The sequence below is a fragment of the Camelus ferus genome, chromosome 3, assembly GCF_009834535.1.
Source record: "Camelus ferus isolate YT-003-E chromosome 3, BCGSAC_Cfer_1.0, whole genome shotgun sequence".
In the NCBI taxonomy this organism is placed as follows: domain Eukaryota; kingdom Metazoa; phylum Chordata; class Mammalia; order Artiodactyla; family Camelidae; genus Camelus; species Camelus ferus.
Window position 1 is genome coordinate 113,168,695 of NC_045698.1, and position 24,078 is coordinate 113,192,772.

At 41.8% G+C, this 24,078-nt stretch overlaps 1 protein-coding gene across 4 annotated transcripts in view; it reads left to right on the forward strand.

The window, feature by feature from the left end:
- Positions 1 to 24,078, forward strand: part of ADRA1B (adrenoceptor alpha 1B) — a 389,407-nt gene that overhangs the window by 124,042 nt on the left and 241,287 nt on the right. For all 4 annotated transcript variants that reach the window (XM_032477221.1, XM_032477222.1, XM_032477220.1 and 1 more), the window contains exon 3: positions 22,860 to 22,914. The gene's annotated coding sequence lies outside the window, so the exon portion shown is untranslated. The remainder of the gene's footprint in view (positions 1 to 22,859; positions 22,915 to 24,078) is intronic.

The window sequence follows — 24,078 nt, forward strand, 5'->3', positions numbered from 1 at the left end:
GAAATCCTCTTTCCTTTGAGGATGCTAAGCTTGAAGGGTGTAGGGAAATAGTTGCTGGTAGCCATTTTGCCACTGATATGATCTTATCTGCAAAATGTAGTTAACCAGTAGGTAGATGGGCACGTGGCCCTTCAAACACCTGGGAAGAATACAGGCACTTGTCCATCAGAGTGATGCTGATGGTGGTGGTGGTGACGTTTACTGAGTATCCCCAGTAGGTCAAGAACTGTTCTAAGTGCTTTACGTGTATTAACTCATTTAATCTTTATAGACCTTATTCTTATGATTATTATTATCATTATTATAATTATTATTGCTGTCAGGTGAGAAAACTGTGACATTTAGGGATTAAATAACTCCAGGTTAAAAAATTTGTTCCTGTGCTCTCAACCATTTTACTCTGCTGCCTTTAGCAGCATTAACTGAAGAGGAGGAAAAGGGGGAGGGGGAGGAGTAGGAGGAGGAGGAAGGTGGAGGGAAGACTCAAGGGCCCCTAGGACATTGCTTAAGTCCTTGGATCCTGAACCCAGGGCTCCTGGATTCCTAGTGGTAACCCAATACCTTTTCTTCTTTAACTTAAGCCAGTTTGCATTAGGTTTCTATCCCTTGCAGCTTGCCTGAAATACTCTGCCTCCCATCGTTCCTCATTCTGCCTGTCTCTTGTCCTGAGACAGAGGATATTGCTTGCTTTAAACAATAAGAACTTAAAAAAAAAATTAGAACATGGTAAAAATTTAGAGGATACAAAAAGATATCATGAAGATATCTTAAATAAAGATGTCGTAAAATTTGTGTGTGACATAACCAATTCAAGATCATTATCATTTTTGTTTTCTTCCAGTCTTTTTTTCTAATCATTTACATATACATTATATATATACACACACACACACACACATAAAAGGTTGTGTATATGTTTTTTATCTTTCCTTTTTCTCTTAATACCTCATCACATGCATTACCCCACATTATATATTTTTGAAACAATAATCTTAACGGTGGCAAAACGCGCCTGTGTGCAGGAGTATGTCTTTCTGCTGACTTCTTTGTGCCTCCTAGTGCTTGACCTCTTTCCTGATTTAACCTTCTGCTCTGGAACCAGGAAGGAGACCAAGGGCTGTGGGCTCAGGTTTGACTCCGGCCTGTATTCCTTGGCCTGTGTCTCAGAGCTCCGGGCTCTGGTCACCAGCCCGACACCCAACACCAGCCCCTGCTACACCTTGGCCTCCCAGCCAGGAAGGAGACCATGTCAGAGATGTTGGAAGCAGAGGCCATCTTGCTGCTGCCCGTCCTTCTGCCCACGAGCCAGGAGAGCTCTGCAGTCAGCAGGCTGGGAATAAGACACCCTCAGGAAAATGTCCAAGCCTCTTCACAGATCAGCAGGCAGAAGCTGGGATAACTCAGCAGTTCCAGGCTTGATTTATTCTAACGCATGCAGAGTTACCAGTTAGCACAGTAAGAAACCTCTCGTTCCTGCCTTTTTAACTCCACACATCAATAGCAATTTGCTTGGCAAAGCCCCAGGTGCTGGACCTAAAGATGCAGTTCACCAGGGGGGAAACACAAGGATAACGTTGAGATGCTAGATTTAAAATACCGGATAAACTCTTTTCACCATATCCTTCCCAATTAGGGCTGTATAAAGGCTCATAACATTTATGAAGCATTAAATGCCATGTAAATGATGAGTTATTGATGTGAAGATGAGAAAAAGAGAAGGTGAATGAAGGAGTAAAACAGTGCAACTATGTAGAAAGCAGATGTTCATCTCCTATTTGATAAACCTCTGGATGTGACCCCAAGCCATGAGCAATGGTGGACTAAGAAGATAGGCTTTAAGCCCCTAAAAAAGGTACTGAAGGCAAAGACTAGAGACAGAAGGGGTGCTAGGTAGTCTGCAGCCAAGGAGAACGTGAAGCCGGAGGATTTCAGGACAGGGCAGTCATTCCGAGTCAAGTATAATCACAAAAGCAAAAGCGTCCTCTCACCCCTCCATTCATCCGCTTTCATTGTGTCCATCAGCTACGCTACTGCTCTCACAACTACCAATTACTCAATTTTGGACTTACTGCTAATTGCTATCATTTAGTGAGGGCTAACTTTATGTTAAGTATTGTACAAAGTGTTGTACATGAAACATCTCATTTAGTCCTCAAGACCATCCTTTGAAATGGGCTTTTATCTTTACCTCAAATTGATGAGAAGGCCAGCTCAGAGAGCTTAAGTGACCGGTGGAATAAGGTCAAGCAGAGAGCATGTGTCAGACCCAGACTCATCAATCCAGCCATCCTCTCCTCCACATTGTAGCTCCCGAGTTCCTACCATGTATCAAGCTTCGGATTAGGCACTGGGGCTACAAAGGAACCTTCAACATGGCCCTACAACACTGGTTCCTGGGGTAGGTGAAGCTAGAATTGATTAGAAGCCTTGGAGTCAGAAGGCTGGTGGTCTCAGAGGCTGTCACTGGAACACCCAAAAAACAATGTCCAGAGGGTCATGGAGACCTCAGGAAGAGATACCTAACTCCTCTTGGGTGGATTTGGGATAAGTCAACCTGGGTCTTGAAGAATGAGTCATGTTCATGAGATAGAGAAGAGGGCACATACTCCAGGTTGGGGGAAACAGCACAGGCAAAGACAATAATAAAACATATACATTAAAAGATTGCAGAAATATGAAAAATACATACATACACACACAAATCCACATAGAAAATAAAATTTTCTAAATGACGTGAGGAGTATGGCTAGGGCAGGTGATTCAAAGACCACACAGCACAAGGGAGAGGATTTGGGAACCAAGGCATCTCTTGTACTAAGCTGTGCATGTTGACATACAATTTATTGCAGCTGAGTGCCTGAGGGTGCAGATGTATCAGTGCCATTGTGAAGCTGACATCTGCACAGCCAGGCCCTCCCCAAACCCATGCCCCATCTAAGTCTTCACTTCTCACCCTCCATCCCAGCCCTGTTACTAGATCCCCTTATATGCCTGACTTTTTCACAGCACTGAAGACTGAAATATTATATGAAATTGTTTGCTTCTTTACCAGCTTATTGCCTTTCTTCCCACTAGAACGTAAGCTTCAGGAGAGCAGAGATTGTGTCCATCTTGTTCTCTGCTCTTTCCTTAGTAGGTAGAATAATATTTGGCGTGTGGTATACCCTCGATATTTGCCAACTAAATGGGTGAACACAAGAGGGAAAAAGAGCAGTATTCTGCCACTAGTCAGAGGCAAGAGCACTGAAGTCCTGCTCTGGGCCAGGCTCCTGTCACTTCACCTGGAAATCATGGTTTTCCTTATGCACTTTAAAGTGGCTTGGAGTCAAAATCAGTTCTACTGCCCTTGAATGACTTATGGGGCATCAGAAGCAGTGGTCCTGAGCCCACCATCCAAAGGCTTCCTTTCACCACCTTCAGATGCTGGCAGGCAAATTGCTTGCACTTGCCCAGCACATCCCCCTCCTGTGCCCACTGCAGACATTGCAGATCAATCATGGCAGTTTTTCTCGTAGCCTTAGAATCCTTGTCAATACCACACTCCAGACAGACACTGCTAATCGATAGGAGGTGGCATTAGAGATGACACTTACTTTTCATCCTGAGCATGAAAAAAACTGAACAGATGTGAGAAAGGAGTAATATAACTAGACATAAGGAGGAAAGGACAAATCTATATTCCGAGGAAATGTTGTGAACTTTATGTCTTCACACTTCCCCAGCAATGACAAATAGAACAGCTTAGAGACTACACAGCACCATGATTATGAACGTGAACCCTGGTTGTCAAGCTGGCTGGGTTGCAGTCCCAGTTTTACAGTCTTCCAGCCATGTGGTTGTGAGCAAGTTACTTAGCCTCGCTGAGCCTCAGTGTCTAACTCATCAGATTTTTGCAGAAGACACAATAAAATATACCATGTAAAGCACCTAGGCCAGTGCCTAGTTCACAGTAGGTGATTGGTAAATATTAGTTACTCATTTTTTTTTTCAGAATTGACAGATTTATCAGTATAAAATTAACAAGGGGCTGTGTCTTGAACTCCAGAAATACTTGAGTGGAAATTGGTTCCCTCTCTCTCAGGAACACAGAAGACAAGACCACTTTACATTCAACTTCAGCAAGTTTACTATTTCCTTTTTCCAATTTTTATTCACTTATATTTAAACTACCATTATAAAAACATTAAAGAAAATGTTTTGAACTATAAGCACTTACCCATAATCACAGCCCTTTTACACAACTCATTTCATTTTTCACTTTCCTTTCCAGTCTTTTCCCAAATGTCGGGTAATTTTAAAAAATGGTAATCTTGCTCTTCTTGTTTTTTCTATTAATTTTCTGAGGCAGGAGATTTAGTTTTTAGTCCTTTCTCCACCACTTTGCTGCAACAAATATTGTCACATGCAACAAAGTTGTCATATGGTCAAACCAAGTGACCTCAAAAAGGAATTATCTACAAGAGCAAATAGAATGATAAATGTGAAGGAACTTATGTAAAATGGTATTATTAAACGAGCAAGGGGGAAACAGTTGAAATGTTAATTGAAAGGAAATTAGGAAATAATTCTGTAAATTGTGGAACTGAAGTCCTTCAAACATGATAGTAAATCTCCTTTAAGTAATTCTCTTTGGTATTTATGGTAAATTGTTGGATTTTCTTGTTTGGCTTTTTTTTTTTTTTTTTCTCTTTTCTACAAAACATTTTACATTCAATGGCAGCTTTTCTTCAGAAGTAATACAATATCCCTCAGGGTCCTCAGATATTTAGAGAGCCTATTGAACAAAATGTTCAATACATTACACTGGGTAAGTTACACTAGTTACACTAAGTTACAGCAGGTAGAAAAGAAAAAGTGTCAAACTGAAATTACAGGCAAAAGTAGATGAGTAGAAACCCAGACAGAAACAGTCCCTTCATCTTTCTAGGGCTTCCCCAAAGGAATCCCCTCACAACAAAGGATCAGTGAACAATGTTGGATTAACCGAGGGCCTCCCAGGAGAGATGAGAGTTTATCACAGTAAGCACCGTGACATATTCCACACCAGGCAGCAGTGTTTCGGTGATGTTGCAGTAACAAACCATCCCCGCATCTCAGGTCTTAGCACAGCCACTGTTTATTTCTCGCTCACACTAAATGCCCAACATGGGTCAACAGGAAGATTCTGCTCCATGTGCTTACTCCGGGAAAGAGTCTGATAGAGACTCCAACTCGATATGTGCTTCCATAATCACTCCAGCAAGGGGAGGAAAACAATGCCCCCAAGTTACTGGTGTCTCGTCTCCTCACGTCTGTTCACATTCTGTTGGCTGAAGTCAGTCACATGTCACACCTAACTTTAAAGGTGGCAGGGAAATGTAACACTGCACATGGCTGGGAGGAGAGCCAGAGATGTTTGGTGGACCGCAGCAATGATCGTCACTGCTACTTAGATAGTCTTCATCTCTGAGGTCCTTTCGTCTGTGTTCTTCCCAAGTGGGGACTGGGGAACAAGGGGAAATCAGAGAAGTGGAAGGGATCCTTTTTCTTTCCATTTCTTATTCGCAGCACTCGGTCTCCCTGGCTTCTGTTTCCTTCCAGATCATTCCCTGGCTTCTAAATCCCCCAATCTTTTTACCAGGAAGAGCAATTCCACCGTGGCATACACTGTTATTGCTCTAAAATGTTCACATCAAATCCACTACTGGCCTCAGCTAATAAATGGATCTCATATGATCAGATCCCATCTTCCTCAGAAGGGTGTGTGTATGAATGGAGGCAGTAAAAGAAAAAAAGTATTTTTTTAAATACAAATTTATTGATAGTGTGGTTCTATCTCTGAATTTTACAGTAGAAAAGTCTTGAGAGGAACAAGGTGTTCAGCTTCGAAGTCAAGATCATGGGACATTCTGCAGCCAGACAGTCATGGATGTAAATTTGTCTCCTTCACTTACCAACTGTGTGACTTAAAGGAAATTTCTTAGCATCCCTAAGCCTCAGTTTCCTAATCTGTCGTACAAGAAATAATAATTCCTATTTCTACCTTGAGTTGTAATGAAGATCTAATAAAGATGGTACCTGGCATACAGGAAGCAGTCAGTAAATACTGGCTCCTAATATAAAGCTCATCTCCTCTCACAACCAGGAACCCCTTTCTTAGCCTTTGTGACTAGCACAGAAAACAGTGGGACCATCATCTTTTTGAATGTGGTGTATTTATATCTAGAAAATCACAATATTAGGGATTCTTTTGTTAAAAGTGTCAGGAACTCAAAATGTCTTAAGGCAAAAAGAAACAAAAAGCCAGCTCATATGACTGAAAGTTCAGGGATAGTAGGCTTCAGGCACAGTTGAATCCAGGTGCTTAAATAGTATCACCAGAGCTCCCTATCAGCTTTCTTTATTTTCTTCTTTTTTGGTTCTATTATCAGGCTTCCTTCTCCCTCATGGTGATGAAAAGACTGCCAAACAGCTTCGGGGTCACTTCTTATTCTCTCAGTAACCATGTTGAGCAGAGAGACTTCTTTTTGCCCAACATTTTTAATAAAAATCTCAGAATTGCCTTTCATTCATTCTGCTGGGATGTATGATTATCCTGGAAATAGTCATTGTGGCCGTGGGGATGTGACACACTGATGGGCAAGCCTGGTACTCTCTACACAAGAACTGGGAGTAGAAACAGCAACACTGGAATCATTTGCTCTGAGGGTGGTGGAGGGGTGTGCACCCAGACAAACACAGGCTTCACATATTGAAAGGAGGGTGAATGGATATTGGGCAAGGAGAAACAACAGGTAACTTTACACATATGGGTACACATCTATTTTGAAACAGCAATCTGTATCAGTGCCCTCTCATCCTTGGCCCACAGCCAACAATGGTAATCAGTCATAGCCCTCTTGTCCACTGAGCTCAGAATATACTTCAGAATCCTACTGAACACAGTGCTCCTGGACACTTGCACAAATTGACAGCAGTTTCCATGAAAGATGAAACTATTTTCTCTCTCTAGGTCCTTTGCAGGTGAACTGCTGAACCATGTTATTACTTCCTCATGCATTCTAGTTGACTTCAGAACATGATATTTTTACTGACTACATTTTATCTTGCCACACTTGGCCTATTGTCCTGGTCTTTTGGAATCTTCTTCAGTCCTTGTCTCTCATTCAGGTTTCTGTTATACTTCAAGCTTCATGCCATCCATAAGGGCCAAGAACTGAGTTCCTCATACATCCCGAAACATCACTTTCTAGTTAATTACAGTTAGATTATGAACAACAAAATTGGTTGTTAGTCTAGAATGAGAAAACACGGAGTGCAATACAGTCACACACACATATATATTTTTCTTTCTGTTTTTGCTTGACTTAGTAAAATAAATCGGTCATACCTAAATTGATCAGTCAGGGTTCAATGAGGACAAAAGGCAATTCTCTAACGAAGAAGAGAAAGAATTTTGATCTGTCTTAAATAAACCCATCATAGCTCCAAAATAAAAATGTTTTTCTTTTCCCAACATGGCAAGTTGCAGGAAGCACCATGGCCCTAGAAGACAATGTGCTTGGGTGAAGCAGAAACAGTTTGGCTCATGTCAGCAGTTTGTTTAGCTTGGTGTAGGAAGAATTTAGGGGCATACACGGAGTGGGAGAGCTGTGCCTCCCATGGGAGTCCAGATATGCGGGATGGGAATAGAACCCCATATCAGAATACAAACTCCTCCTGGTATTTGGGAATCTGCCTCTTGCTGCTTGACATTGACTGTTTTCTCACACCCCAGCCTGGAAGTTTCATCTGTCATTTGGGATGCCAAGGGACAAGGCCTCCATGGGACATTTGATTCCTAGTGCAGAAGGTTAACCAAGAAAGGTCATTGCGCGTGTGTGTGTGTGTGTGTGTGGTGTGTTTCGGTAGTGCAAGAACACATGGGACCAAGGGATGGGCTGGTTTTTTGCACAGACACCATCAGCCTTTTTCTTTGGCCCCCAGCTGCTTGAAGAGGTCTCTCAGAGTATCATTCCTGGGACTCGGGAAGCCAAAAGCAGAAGTGACATCACTTTGTGTTAGGTGGCCTGAAACCATCCCTATATCTTCCAGCTGTAGTCAACTAGATACTATAGTAGTCTTGTTTCTTAGGCTAAGACCCTTCCTTACCTTTCCAACAATGTCACGTACTTTCTAGTGCTCTCCCTCACTTGTACCACTGAAACCATTCTTTCCTGTAATGTGCAGAGGCCTCCAATATCGGAGAAGCTGTATTAAGCACTTTACACCTATTATAGCTTATGTAATACTCGGGCCCTAAGAAAGAAGCAGTATCATAAACTTATTTTGTGAACAAGGACATTGAAGCTCAAAAATACCAAGCGATGGGTGCACGGGAGCAGAAGCAAGAGCCTGAGCCAGGCCTTACCACCAAGATAAGTGGTACCCAAGCACTCGTCCCGCTTTCCTCCTGGTGGGTAACTGGCTGAGCTCCTGCTGACTGAGCTCCTGCTGCATCCTGCTGGCCTTGTGGGGACATCACGAGAGATGCGACTCTGTCGAGTCCCTCAAGAAGCTGCTTATCATCACCTCAAGCACTGATCCAGAGCAAGGGGCTCATAGCCAACTGGTGATTTGTTCATGGTCGAAAGCAACGCTCCCACTCCTGAGCTGGATGCAGGGCTGACCTTAGAGGAGCTATGAAAGCTGGTCATCACAGAACCTACAAAGTCCTCTCCAAAGGCCTGATGTGTTTCTGTTGGAGATGTGATCCTTCAGCCAAAGGCACAGTGACAGCACTAGGTGCAGGGCCTTGGGGGTGCCTCTGGTTGCCTGAGCCACGTCCAGAGGTGCAAGGACTGTGTCTACACAGGCACATGGTTGAGGGTTTGCAACTAGGCTTGAAGACGATGTCAGTGAGCCCTGAGTATTATTTGGGAAGGGAGGGTGGGTATTCAACAGAAGGCCTGTATTAAAAGTGTTGCCTCTGGGGAGGGTGGAATGGGAAGTGACTATTTAAGGGGTGCAGAGTCTCCTTTGGGGTGATAGAATCGTTTGGAACTAGATCAAGCTGATGATTATGCAACATGGAAAATGTACTAAATGCCACTTAAAATGATGAATTTCACCTCTATAAAAATAATAAAGAAAAGGAGGAAGGGTATAGCTCAAGTGGAAAGAGCACATGCTCCACACACAAGAGGTCAGGAGTTCAATCCCCAGTACCCCTTCCAAGCGGAAATCAATGAAGAAACCTAATTACCTCCACTTCATAAAAATAATAAAGGAAAAAAATGAAGAAACATATATACATATACATACTCATACATACATATATTGTCTCTGCCAGGTACCACAGTGCCTCAGTGCTATTGCACAGAGCAGGACTAACCACCCTCTACCACCATCTCCCTCCCAGCCCCTTTTCCCACCTGAATCCCTTACAGGACCTTCTGCTTCGTCTACAGCATTGAGAAGATGGCTTCCAGACCTTCTGTTTTATTTTCTCTTCCCTGTGAGAAGAGATGTGCCTTCCCAGGTTGGTGAGGCTGAGGAAAGAAAGTAAACCCTCTCATGTCTTTGTCGTGAGGTCATCCACAGACCTAGTTAGCAGCTCTGGGTTTATACTGTTACCAGTTTTACTGCATATACACAAAGGGAACAGAGACCTTCACAGTGTTGCCCAGAACCACCCAGAGCTACCTCCTTCCTCATCACCTGCTCCTGAGTCACTACCCATCACCAGATCAAAGTGTAGCACTCCACCTGTGTTCATGCTTTTGTTTGCAGGAATACATTGGCCCCGTTTCTCTGGGAAAAAGACTTTTCTTTAGGGAACATCTTACCCACTTTCTCATCCACCTTGAAACTCAGTGTTCAACAACAGCCACCAAAAAGTGACATGAAGCTGTTTGTGTAGTGAAGAATCTAGTTATTGATTTCCTTTACATCAGTTTGCATTTTAAATTCAAGGCAAAGGGCTCTTTCCGCAGTCAATCACCAACTGCTTCCGTTTTGTTTACCCTTCCACGCCAACGGACACGTGACTATACATTTAGATGGACAAGTAAGCCTGTTCTTGCGAAATCTGTCATGTTCAGAAATCTGGAAGGTCAAAGGGAAACAAAAAGATCTTTTCATCCCCTTCCTTAGTTGGAGTTGTTTCTTGTTTGGAAGCTAATTTCTAAGTGTAATCACAGGAGAAAGGAGGTCTGAGCAATTATGCTGTGCATCTGATCTGCAGAGGCAGCCCACTGGGATGCTGTTTTCCTCAGGAGCTGTAATTTTGGCCAGAATCATCTGGGAAAGTTTCCTCTTCTTCTGATTTACTCTGCCTATGGAGACCTTGTTAGCCATGCCAAAAATGCTTCACATTTGTAAAGCCATTTTAGATGTTTTCCAAACCCTTGTCATATTAATCATCTCATTTGATCTTCACAAGTCTCTTGAGAGGTAGGTAGAGAAGGGATTGGGATTCATACATTACAGATGAGGAAAGTGGATCCCAGAGAGGCTAAGCAACTTGCCCAAGGTCACACAGCCTTCCAGTCAGAGAGTACCAAGTCTGGAGACCATATTTCCAACCCTCTAGTTTTACATGTAGGCTGAATCGCAAACATGGGTGGATTGCTGCTCTGCTGGTCTACATCAGAAACCCAACTGTAAAAGTTCCAAGAAGTGAAATTCCATCCCCAGACATACTTGGTTCTCCCTTCTCGTTAATATTTGACTTGGGCATCACAGTTGTTCTTTCGGAGTTACGTTTATCATGAGATGACTTGTTCTCTTTGCTGCCTGCCTGATGCTTGCAGAAATCAGAGGATGGGGGAGTGATTTGGGTAAATCTTCCTTTGATCTGTTTTAAATGAAATCCTATTTACAAGAAACACTTCACTTCTTTTGATGTGCAGCTCACTAATTAGCTCACATCTGAGAGCAGATTCCCTGGGAGGAAAAAAAAAATTAATTAGCTCATTCCATCTCAAAAAGACACAATTCTTGAACTAATTATGGTATTTGAATGATTAATCTCCTTTAAATACACATGTGTTCAGGAATTTTACAGTTAGGAAGAGTGTATCATGAGAAAACAGACAGAAAGCAAAGAGGAAATAACAAGGTAGAGATTCAAGGCAAAAATCCTGCCCTTGAGACCCAGGGAGAAAGTTTGAGGATCCTTTATTATTCAGATAGAATATCATTAATTTGCAAAACGATGGAGTAAGCAGTATTTATTCCTAGCCCTTCTCAAGTCTCTAACTTTTTCCTCTTTACCAACCCCTGGAAGCCAGTATCTTTAAGGTCAAACTACTGTGAACATGCTGTCAGGGAAAAAAAACAGAGAGAGAGAGGTACTTACACTAAATTGTTAATGACTGATATCACTTCCATCTAGCTTTACTCCTCCTACAATTATTCACTCTTTAATGAGATGCTGAAATTGTATCACAATGACTGATCCTCTATTTGTGGATTTTAGCAGATGGCGTATATTTTTTCCTAATTAATTGTTACAGCCTATATACAATAGGTTTGTGAAAAATAATGCTGTGAGACATTGTGATATCTACCATGGGCACAGAAATTGGGAGTAGTCATATATAAATCATGTATCTACGATCCTGGTTATATCTTGTAGGAGAGAGCAGTATTATCTGGTGTAGCAGGGAGACCTCTTCAGGGTTCATGAAATCACGTTGTAAAGAGTCTCACCTATTCCACTCAAAAGGTTTGCTGCCGCTATAGGTTATATATCCAGTGGGTAAGTGTTTTTCTTCATTTTAGCATTTATATTGCAAATTCCTTGAGAATAGAAACTATTTCTTTTTGTATCTCAAGGGTATGTCTCTTAGTCTTCCCTAAATATTTATTTTTTAAAAAGCACAAAGGAGGTAACAGGAAACATGGAAAGAAGTGTGCTACAAAATAAAAGTTTGAAGCTGGGTGAGACTGAAGGAAGGGTAATAATGTAACAGACTTGTAGTAGTCAGGGTTCTCCAGGAAAACAGAAGCAATAGGATATATAGAGAGAGATTAAATATACATATATACGTATTTATATATGAAAGTATAATAGTGTCTTTATATATAAAAGTATAATAGTATACTATATATATATAATAGTATAAGTATATATATTTAATTTATCTCTATTTATCCTATTGTTTCTGTTTATCATGAAGAATTGACTCATACAATTATGGAAGCTGAGAAGCCCCAAGATCTGCTGTCTGTAAGCTGGAGACTCAGGAAAGCCACTGGTATAGTTCAGGCCAAGTCTGAACGCCTGAGAATCGGGGAAGCTGATGGTGTGAGTCTCAGTCCGAGGGCAGGAGACCCACGTTACAGCGGAGAAGGAACAAACTCTCCATTCCTCTTTCCTCCACCTGTTACTCTCAGTGGACTGGATGACACCTGCCCACATTAGGGGAGGGCAGTCCGCTTTACTCACTCTGCCAGTTCAAATGCTGATCTCATCTGGAAACACTCACAGACAAATCAGAAATTATGTTTAGTCAAATATCTAGACACTCTGTGACCCTGTCAATTTGACACATAAAATTAACCATCAGAAGACCCCTTGAATGAGCTAGTAAATGAAATTAAGCAGATTTTAACTCCAGTCATCCTGGCAGCCAACACAAAATGAGCAACATGTTGGGTTATAGAGTTCTTATTCTGTAATTTAAAAACCTATGCAAGTCCATGTGGAGGGACATTTTTCCTGTCACTACATCCTAGGAGAAATAGGTCATGTGGCTTATTCTTACTGAGGACCATTGATTAGCATAATGGCCAGAGCTTTGATAAGAGTTTTGCAAATGGTTCAGCAATATTTTTTAAATGTAGCTTTCTGTGTTAACTCTCTAAGATGTAGTGGAAATAGCATTAAATCATGGCCCAGGGAAGATATTTCTGGAATAATACGAAGCAAAGTAGTATGGTAGGAGGTTAGCCCTGAAACTCCTGCCACCCACCCACCCCAACCCCAAGGCGGGCTTCAGCCTTCTCTGTGAGCCTTTTACCTGTGCCTTGCTGTCTGTTCAGGGCCCTCCTGTGCCCTACGATGGATCTGAGGCTCTCACTACGCGGTGGAGGCTGAGTCTGCCCTCCTACGTGGAATAACTTCCTCCACCTCAGCCCCGTCAAGTGAACTGAGGCACAGTGTAAAACATGAAGGGATGGGGCAGCCCTGCCTCTGCCTCACATGTTCACATGCCCTTGGATAAGTCATTTGCTCTCTGGGCTTTGCTTTCTCACTTGGAAAACATAGAGAATTGGATTATCTGGATTCTGCGAACTTTTCCTATAGAAGTCCGGATAGTAGATATTCTAGGCTTTGCAACTCATGCGGTCTCTTCTGCAACAACTCAAAGCTGACATTATAGTGTGAAAACACATAACGCAAAGAAATGGGTGTGACTGTGTTGCAGTGTAACTTCATTGACAAAAGCAGACAGTGGGCTGGATTTGGCCCATGGGCCATAGTTTGTTGACCATTGGATTTGATGATCAAAAGACAGAGCTATGCAACAGCACTAGAGTGCAAGCTGCAACTGTGAGTCAGATATGATTTTTAATTTTCTGTCAGTCACTGTTTTTTGAAGTTTTTTTAAGAAATAAAATTAATATCAATACAATAAAAAGATTTTATTAAACTCAGTATATCCACATGACCATTTCAGCATGTAATCAATGTGGAAATTTATCCATGAGATAGTTTCCCCTCTTTTTTTATACTAGGTCTTCCAAATCTAGGCTGCCTTGTACATGCCCACACATCTCAGTTGGACTGGCCATGTTGCATGGGCTCATGTGGCTACAAACTACCACACAGTTCTAAGAGGGTCTTTCTACTTTGCACCTATTCCCCACCTTCTGCCAAAACCCACAGAGCAATGCAGTATTGTTCAATTTTCTCGTCCCTGATAATTTAATATACAAGTCTGCAAAAAATGTGACAATGAATGTCGGTAGGTCAGTGCAGCTCCTGGGTGACTTGATTACTCTCTCCACTGCAATTAATAAATAGCTGATAATGTCTTCATGCAGAGCTGCAAGGAGTGCCTGCTCCTGTCCACACCCAGCACCCTCCTAATGGGAGAGAAGTGTGAACATTCACTCCTGGAGGTGGTGAAGAGTGGGTGTGGACCAGAGGCTTTGCTTGCAAAAGCCACCACAAGGAAGACATTTCTCTGAAGTCTCATGTTATAATTTAACATGCATTCAGTTTTGCTTTCTACTCTACAGTATAATCTGGTTTAATTTTTAATTTGTATTTCTTACCAGATAATGTAGTCAAACCCCTGGCCTGTCCCTGCCCCAGTGCCCACCCTTCCCACCACGAATCTGTGACTTACGTTCCTGCTCCATGAAGATGCTCCACGTTTACCACGGTGTCCTTGGGAACAGGTTTATGTAACAGTGTGTTAAACGAGAAGTTTTAACTGAGGTCTCAGTCGCGAAAGTCAGTTGAGATAGACCCCGATGCAGAAATTTTCTTTGAGATTTGATTAGGTGACTCTTAAATCCCGCAATGAGGGTATGAGAGTATTGGGAGAGAGGATCTGTGGTGAGCATCTTTTTGGAGAAAGCTGTGCTGTGAGTCTAACCCTCCTCTTTACTCCACTTCCCTCTAACCTGGGGCCTCTACCTGGAGCTTTACAGGTAGCCAGGGGGCTTGACGGCACACAGGGACTGAATCAGAGGGGTGAGAGGAGGAGTGGTTAGAGCCATGGGCTGGCTGAGGAGAGGTGGCTTTGCTGGGATCAGCCAGAACTCCCAGAATTTTCCAGAGCCAGGAATCCCTGTGGACCAGACATCGGTCATAAGTGAGAAAAAGCAGGTGGTCAGTGGGGGAGGATGGAGAAAGAAAGACACTGGTGCCCTTCCCACACCCCCTACCTAGTTGAGGTCAGTGACAAATACGAGTGAAGATTGAAGCTTTTACCTTTTAACCTTAGGACCAAGTGAGACTGCTCTTCAGAAGTTAAAGTGATCAGAGCCCCGAGTGTTGTCTAAGAGTAACCAGAAAATCACCCCTTCCCCAACAAAAGAAAAAGAAATTGGGAGAATAAAACATGACTGTGTGATGCAGGACCTGAGATTCTTGGCCGGAGGATTCTTGGATAATATATTTACACCAAATGAGGATCAGGTACGGGAGGAAGCTTCCTGCCCATTGGATTAACTCCAGCAATGGGAATTTCGGACCCTCTTCACCTGGCTGGTCAGGGGGCTATTTGGTTGGGGTGATGGTCTTTCTGGTTCCTCAAACTATACCAAATTACCACCTATAGCAATAGTGCTGTCTCTGATGAGTGGCCAGCACTCAGTCTTAGAAAACCAGGAAGATGCAATCAAGAGGAGGGGATAATCATAACAGCAGCAGACGATCATTTACTGAGAGATCGCTGTGTGGTACGCGCTGCCCTTTTCTTGCAACAGAATGATATTTTATATTATTTCATAGACGAGGAAGTTGAGGCTCAGAGATGTTACACTGCTCCCTCCAAGTCTCACAGGCTACAAGCAGCAATGCTGGGATCCGAGTGAGGTTTAGCTCACCTTCACCACAATCCTCTTTCCCAGCCCCACCATGGCCCTGGGGCTTTTACGTACTTTTCTGTCTCTGTTGGCTCCTTCCTTCATCCTCCTCCCTCTTTCCCAGGTGATGAGATGTCATTCCCAGCTGGACACACATCCCTCTCATTTCCCCTCACCCGAGATGCTTGAAATGAACAGAGACTCAGCACCACTGAGCCCGTGAACTCTGGAGCTCAGACTCCAGAGGGCACACCGGGAACCTTAGCCACATCCTGCAAATTGCTTGCCGGGCAAGAAAACAAAGCTAGGAAGAAGCAAGTTCTCACTGCTTGGTACAATCAGGTCAGAGTTCTGTTAACATAGGGTTGGGTTGAGGATAAAGAGGAATCTGTCTGAGGACTCCAAGGAAATATCACAGCTGGAGCTTCTAGGATGAAAACGAAATGCCAACATCTCATTGATTCGTCTGCCCCTTGCTGGCTGTCCTAAGAAAGCATCTGTTTGGTATCCACCACAGGAAAGCAGTTTGGCCCTAGTGTCTTGCTTCCTTCTTTCAGGACAGTGCTGGAGCACACCCATTCAAAGCTGCAGGAGGACCACCACCACCACTGCTAGACACCCTCAAAGTAGCTGGGCCCCGTTAACATCACCCGTGAGAACATTCTCTCTTGCTGGTTCTTCCCTGACTCTGCTGTAAAAGCTCGTATTCAGGCAGCCAACATAATCAGCAGTTCAGCAGGCCTCATGCTAAAACAGCACTAGATTCAAATGCCAGTTTTTGACAAGTAGCATCAGGTTTCAAATTTATGAGAGACTCTTCCCAGAATGAGCTTCCTGACCTGGGAGGCAGCCAGAGGAACATTTCTGGCCTGGGTCTTCTTGTGAACTCTGCCCTTTCCGTACAGTTGAAAGAAGAGGATAGGAATTCCTCTCTGCAAGGAGCTGATCTGATCCCTGATTAAAATATGTTCAACTCTGAAATTAGCAGAGATCAGTGAAAAGAGATGAATGATGGCTTGATCCCGAATGCTGGAGCTTGACTGGGAAGAGGCAAGGCCCAGAGCAGGAGGAGGTAACAGTTAATCATTGCTGAAGCAGAACCAGGCAAGGAGGACTCAGAGTTCCATCTACAAAGTCTTTCATTGATTGATTTTTTTAAAATGATTATTTAGCACCTAGTAGGTCTGACATTACTTAAAGTAACAAGATAGATGATAAGAACAACAGAAAACACATTCTGAGTACGTGTGTCTTGGTCAGTTTGGGCTGCTGTGATGGAATACCATAAAGTGAGTGGCTTAGACAGCATTTGCTTCTCCTGGTTTTGGTCTGAGATGAGGGCACCAGCGTGACGAGGTTCGTGGTGAAGGCTCTCTTCCTCGTGTGTCCTCACCTGGCCTTTCCTTGGTGCGTGCACTCAGAGAAAGATCTTGTGTCTCCCCCCTCTTTTTATAGGAGATCTTGTATCTCTTTCTCGTTTTACTAATCCCATCATGGGGGCCCCACCCTTACCATCCCTCATCTAAACCTCATTACCTTCTAAAGGTCCCACTTCCAGATGCCGTCACATCGGGGATGGGGCTTTAGTATATGAATCTGGGAGGGAGGGGACACAAACTTTTAGACTTTAGTAGTGTAACTATGGGCTGGGCTCTGGATAACTGCTTTAAATATATTGTTATAAAACCCACCTAACAACCTTATGATGCAAATACTGCTAATATCCACATTTTATAGATGGAATTTTGAAGCCCAGAGAAATTAAGGAGTGTAAGTAAAGTCATACAACTTGTGAATGTCAATCTAAGAGAGGAACCCCATCAGTGCTCTTTACCACCATGCAATTCTGCCCTGAAGGACAGAAGTTTAGGCAGATAAATGGAATGAAACTACAGGTAGGACTTTTGCTTCCAGCAATATTTTGGACAATATACTCTGAAGGGCCCCTGTCTCAGTAACCTATTGTTTCATAATATCCCACTCCAAGATTTGCAGCTTTAAACAACAGTGATTTATTATTTGTCATAATTCTGTGGGTTGGCTGGGTTCAGCTGCGAAGTTCTGAGCTACATGGCAACTCAAATAGCTGCATTTAGCTGGAAGCTCAGCTGGATCTGAGACTTCTGCAGTGGCCTCTTTCTTTGACTGTGTGGCCCCTCCAGCAGTTTAGTCTGAATTTCTTAGATGATGGGTCTGGGCTTCCAAGAGATCAAAAGCAGAAGCTTCAGCCCTCTTAGAGATCAGGCCTCGAGCTGACAGTGTCAGTTCTGAGTATTCCATTGGCTAAAGCAAATCACAGGTCAGTCCAGATCTAAGGGAAGCAGAAAGACAGTCCACCTCTTAATGGAACAAGCAGCCTGCATGTATGTGGTTGGGAGGAACTGTTGGAGTCCATTTGTGAGCTTTGAGCCTACGAGGTTGGGGAGCTGAACCTGCGGCATTTTCTTTAAGCTGGGCCCTTCAGAGGGAACCCAAGTGGTCCCAAGTCAGGCGTGCCTCCTGGATCCCTGAAGAAGCAAGATACAAGCCTTTCTGGAGGAAAGCAATCTCTGTATACTCCATCAAGTGTCTCATTAAATTGAACTAAGTATGAGCTCACAATTTTAAAAAATCACCAAAAACACAAGAAATAAGCCACCATGAGTAAAAAATAGTAAATATCATCAAATTTAATTTTAGTTAAATCCCCAAGGACTTCAGATTTTGAAATTACTATACGTAGGATATAAAACAACTAGGTATAAAGTATATTTTAAATGAAATATTTTTATTTAATGAGTTAGCTATCAACATGATGCAGCCAATATGAAAAAAGTAAGTATCTTAGAAATTATAATTATTGCTATTAAGCTAATGTTAGGGCTAAATATCATAGTAAGTATAGCTTGAAAGACAATAAGTAAACTGGAGGATGAGGCTGAAGAAATAACCTAGAATACACCACAGAGAGACAAGGAGATGGAAAATATGAGTGATTAAAAGACATAGAGAGGCAGGGAGAGGATAGCTCAAGTGGTAGAGCGCATGCATAGCATGCACAAGGTCCTGGGTTCAATCCCCAGCACGTCCTCTAAAAATAAATAGACCTAATTACCTTCCCCCCAAAATATAAATAAAACATTAAAAAATAATTTTAAAAAAGACATAGAGAATAGAATGAGGAAGTATCATTGCTTCCATTGTCTAATAGAGACCCTGTAGAAGAGAATGGAAGAGGAGTTCATAGAGATAGGGCTGAGAACTTCCCAGAACTGATAACCAACCTGAATCTATACATACAGGAGCACAAATGTATAATAAGTAGGATAAATAAAAAGAAGCCCATGTCTACACACACTACAGTGAAGGAAGCTGAAGAAACAGCAAAGACAAAGAAAAAAACCTTAAAAGTAGCCAGAGAGAAAATACATGCCCCCCCCATAAAGATTGTTGTTGATGTCTCAGTAGTAACAGTGGGTATCAAGTGACAGAGGAAAACCATCTTCAAAGTGCTCAAAGGAAATACTGTCAAACTGAAGTCATGTGCTAGTAGTAAGCACTGTCTTTGAAGACTGAGGGCAAAATAAAAAGTACTTACAGATAAACTGGGGGAGTTCACCTCCAACACATCCTCATCATAGAAATTCTGATATCTTTCAGGAGAAAAATGACCCCATTCATAATAAAAACTTTTAGCATAGAAGAGATAGAAGGGAGGAATTTCCTTAACCAAATAAAAGATGCCTGCCAAAACCCCTACTGAAAGCTTATTCTTACTAGCGACATATGAACAACGTTCTTTTCGAAGATGACAATAACCAAAGTTGTTTTGCTGTCCACTTAGGAAACTAAAGTACGGAGAGGTTGAACAATTAGTTCAACATCTCATAGCTAGTGGGCTGGGAAACTGGGATTTGAACCTAGGCAGGCTGACTCCACCAACCCATGTCATTAACCCCTTGATTTTATGGCCACTTGGTATTTATCTGTCCACAAAATAGTAGAGTGCCATGATAGGGGCTTAAAATTTTTTGTTAAATGGATATTGATAGATTTCCATCACTTTTTCACAGTTTCTTATCTTTTCACTAATTCTCTTGTAAAGAGTCATTTTCCTGTTGATATTCTAGTGCTGTCATAAAGACCCATAAGTAATTGCTGAAAATGCGCCATGTAAACACAGAGGGAAAACGCCCAACCAGGTCCTTCCCTCAACACAGCCTTTCCTTATGATTGCCCCGGGTTCTCTCACTGGCTGTTACTCTCAACATATTATAATTCTTTGTTTATATATTTGTCTCGTATCTAGTCTATGAGTTCTAAGAGGCCAGGGACTCTATCTTAATGTATCTCAGCTTCCAGTACCTAACCCAGGAATTGGCATGCCTCGGGTGTACTGTGAAGTTTGTTGAGTGGCTCAGTGCACTAGAGAACTCCTGTTTATCCTTCAAAGCGTAGCTCAGATGTTGTTTCTGTAAAAACATCCTGCTGCCTTCCAAAGTCAATCTGTCCCTCCTCTGTGCCAGTATTGTACCTTCCATACACATTTATAATTTCATTTATATTGCACTGCAGTTTTTTCCTTCCCACCTGTCTTCCCATCCAAACTGTGAGCTTTGCAAATCTGGGACTATGTTTTATTCATCTCTGTCTTACTAACACCTAGCAACATTTCTGGCCCAGAATAGAGGTAGAGGCTCAATACATTTTTGTTCCACTGCAAAACTATCAAAACTTTCAAAATTATCAAAATGCCCAATCAATGTATTCATCTGTTGTCTTCAGCAGATATTACAAATAAAGAAATGTGTTACGTTCTGGGTATTGGGAAAAAATTTCTGATGTGACTCCTAGTGTGACTTAGGAAATGAGACACACTCTTTAGTAGAATAATAATAATCACCACCATTTCAAGTATTCTGTCACTTTCTGTTATTTGCTTTCGAGATATAAGCTAGTCATTGTCACTTCGTGTTTATGTTGCTTCTTCTCTGCTAAGGTTGCATTATGACACATGCCATTAATTTATTTGTTCTTTTTCAAAAGATTCTCATGTGGGAAGTTCAATGGCCACAGTTGGGGAGATAAAGTTGGAGGAAGAATAAAGCAAATAAATATGGCATGTGGGAAGACTGGCAGCCTACGTTTCCCTCTGTAACTTTAGACAAGCTAGTTCCCTCCTTTGGGCCTCAATTTCCTCATCTGTAAAATCAGATGTCACTAGATGATCCCAGAAGCCTCTCCTATGTTCCAGAGTCTATATCTTTATCTCAAAGAAGTCAAAGAAAAGGCAACAACAGGCTTCTGCAGCAGGCTGGTCTGTGCACTCAGGAGATCTCCGCTGGCTAGGGGATCACCCTTCTGTAAGAGGAAGAACAAACAAAATGCTGTTATCTGGCTGGCCCAGGACCTGACTTTGCAACTTATCTTCTCATCTCAAGTAGGATGGGGAGTAACCCGGAGCAATGATTCATAGGCATTCTGACCATATGCAAAATCAAATACATGATGAGATAAATAGTAATACAGGGCCTGTCTAGGAAGAAGGAGGGAGTGTACAACAGGCCACTTAACGTTGGACCGTCCCACCCTCACCCCTGCTGCAACAACCTTGCTGGCCCAATCTTCAAGGTCAGCAAACTTGTAGAAGAGATGCCTTCTTCTCCTGACTGTTGTCCATGGCAGACTTTGCTAATTGATTACAGCACTATTTTCTTCTAAAGCCAGACTGGGACTCTTTCACACTACAGTGTGGCTCCAAACACCAACAACTATTTGGAGTTGGAATGTCAGCTGAGATCTATTTGCCATCCTGGGCTCAAATTTCCTCCTGATTCCAGCAGAAAAAAATACTGAAAGATGTTTAAAAGTTTAACTAGATAGGGGACCTTGGGCAAGTTCCTGACTTTGGGGCTTTGATTTGTAAACAGAGGATTGCCTAGTCCCTGCCGCTCCAGCGTTCTGTGTTTGGGGGCTTCTAGGTGTTCTCACCCCCTTTTGGAAAATGGGAGCACTCATGTGACACAGCTGCCTCAAAACTTTGGCTTCTTCGCGATGTGTTAGATTTCAGGCAACCTGGACTGTATCCACACAACTGTAGGGGCCATGAGGATGGTTCGTTGACCCTCCCCAACTTCTAGACGAGTTCTCTGGAGTCGTAACCATCAGATTAAGCTAAAGTGAAGCTTGACTGTCAGTGTCAAAGAAAGCCCACAGGGCTGTCATCTGTTACGCAGTCATAGCTAGCACCTTCCTTGGCAAGAAACTGTATTTTCTTGTCTTGTTTCAGGCTTAAGGTGCTTTTATTTGTCCTGGAAACTAGATCAATAATCTCAATCTCTCTCTCCTTGCTAGTAGATCTGAAATAAATAATTTTAAATGGAGGGCTCAGTTTAGTCCTGGGCACATGGTAAGTGCTCAATCAAAGTGTGACCAGTGAGGAACATGACGACAAGCAGACGCTGAACCTGAGGAGCCGTGTAATGAATTTGGACTTCCTCTTCAGCCACTGCAGTCGGTAAAAGGTTTTGATCGAAGAAGTGACAGGATCAGATTCAATTGTTTAAATGTCTTTATTAAATAAAATTTGAATATACACAAACACAGAGAGCATACTCTAATACACTCTCATAAGCACACCAGTCAGATTCCACAGTTACCTAGACTTTATCACATTTGCTTCATCTGTCAATTTGTCCTCTGCTAAAGAATTTTTAAGTATTATAAAGCAACCCACAGACATACTGTCATCCTTACCTACCTATGAATGCATCTTGTAAAAATAGATATTTTCTTACAAGACTACCATGCCATTATCATTTTTAACATTACTAATTCCTTGGTGTTATCTAATACTCACTCTATATTCAAATTTCTGTAGTTGTCTCAAATGTCTTCATTAGCTGGTTGAACTCAGGGTCTATTAAACAGTGCCTATATCTTACATTCAATTGTTAAGACTCTTGGTCTTTTTAACCCCCCTTTTTTTTCATACCACAGGTTGGTTTTTTTTTTTTTTTAAAGAATTAGATTTGTCTTCTTGCTTATTTATGGTATCACTTAACTTGTTCTTCAATACCACAGTGTTCCTATAAACTGGAAGTTAACCCTAAAATTTTGATTAGATTTGAGTTCAGCAAATTTTGGCGAGACTATTTCACAGTAGTATGTCAATTATTAAGTGCTTTTCACTAAGAATTTTCAGGTCTCTTCCAGGTGTATGGTGGAATAGCACTTCCCTGCCCCTGTAAAATTAACTGTGATTAAGTGACTTGCTTTGGTTAGTTACATAAGAGTGAGAGCAAAATGAGTCAGTTTTTGGTAGTAGCTCTACGACCCAGTGCATGATTTGCCTTGTCTCCTTTTCCTTTCAGTGTGATCATGGAGGGCACGTTGAGATGCACTTCTATCAGCCTGGCCCCTTAGTAGGTAAGTAGCCACTGGAATTTAGGTATTTTTTTAATGCAGCATAATCTTGTCCATTTTGACTAATATATGTGATACTGTGACTCAGCTATTACATCAGATCACAAGGCGCATAATGTCTAGCTGTTCCACTTGCAGTAACGCTAAGATTGGTTGGTATATTCACCCATCGCAAGCACACATGAAACATTCTCCAGGACAGATCATGTAACTAGGCTATAAAATCAGTAAATTTAAAAGAATTGAAATAACACAAAGTATGTTCTCCAACCACAACAGAATTAAATTGGAAATCAACAGTAGAAAGAAATTTGAGAAATCACAAGTACTTGATAATTAAGCAGCACATGTGTAAATAACTCATGGGTCAAAGAAAAAAACCACAAGAGAAATTTGAGCGGAATTATAATGAAAACATGTCAAAATGTATGGGATGTACGTAAAGCAGTGCTAAGAGGGAAATATATAGCTTTAAATGCCTATGTTAAACAAAAAAATCTCAAATCAATAACCAGATCTTCGACCTGAAGAATCTAGAAAGTGAAGAGCAACGTAAACACAAGGTAAGGAGAAGAAAGGAAATAATAAAGCTTAGAGTGAAAATCAATGAAATATATAACAAAAAATTTTTTAAATCAATGAAATCATAAGTTGAATGATTGAAAAGATCAGCAAAATGGACAAACCCTTAGCTAGACTAAGTAAATAAAAGACATCTATCATCAAAATCAGGAATAAAAATAAAATCAGGAATAACTCTACAGAAATTAAAAAGATACGGGAAAACCACAAATACATTTATACCAACAAATAGACAACTTAGATGAAAATCTTTAAAATTCCTAGCAATTATCAAATTATCAAAACTGACCCAAGAGGAAATAGAAAATCTGAATAGATCACTAATTAAAAATCTTCCCACAAAAATATGCTAAGCCTCGACGGCTTCACTGGTGAATTCTCTCAAATGTTTAAAGATGTAATAGCAATTCTTCACAAATTCTCCCAGAACATACAGGAGGAAGGAACGCTTCCAACTCATTTCATGAGACCAGTATTAATGAAACCGAAGCCAAAGATATAACACAAACGACAAATACAGACCAATATCCCCAATAAATACATAAAAATCCTCAACAAAGTATCAGCGAACTAGATCCACTGTCA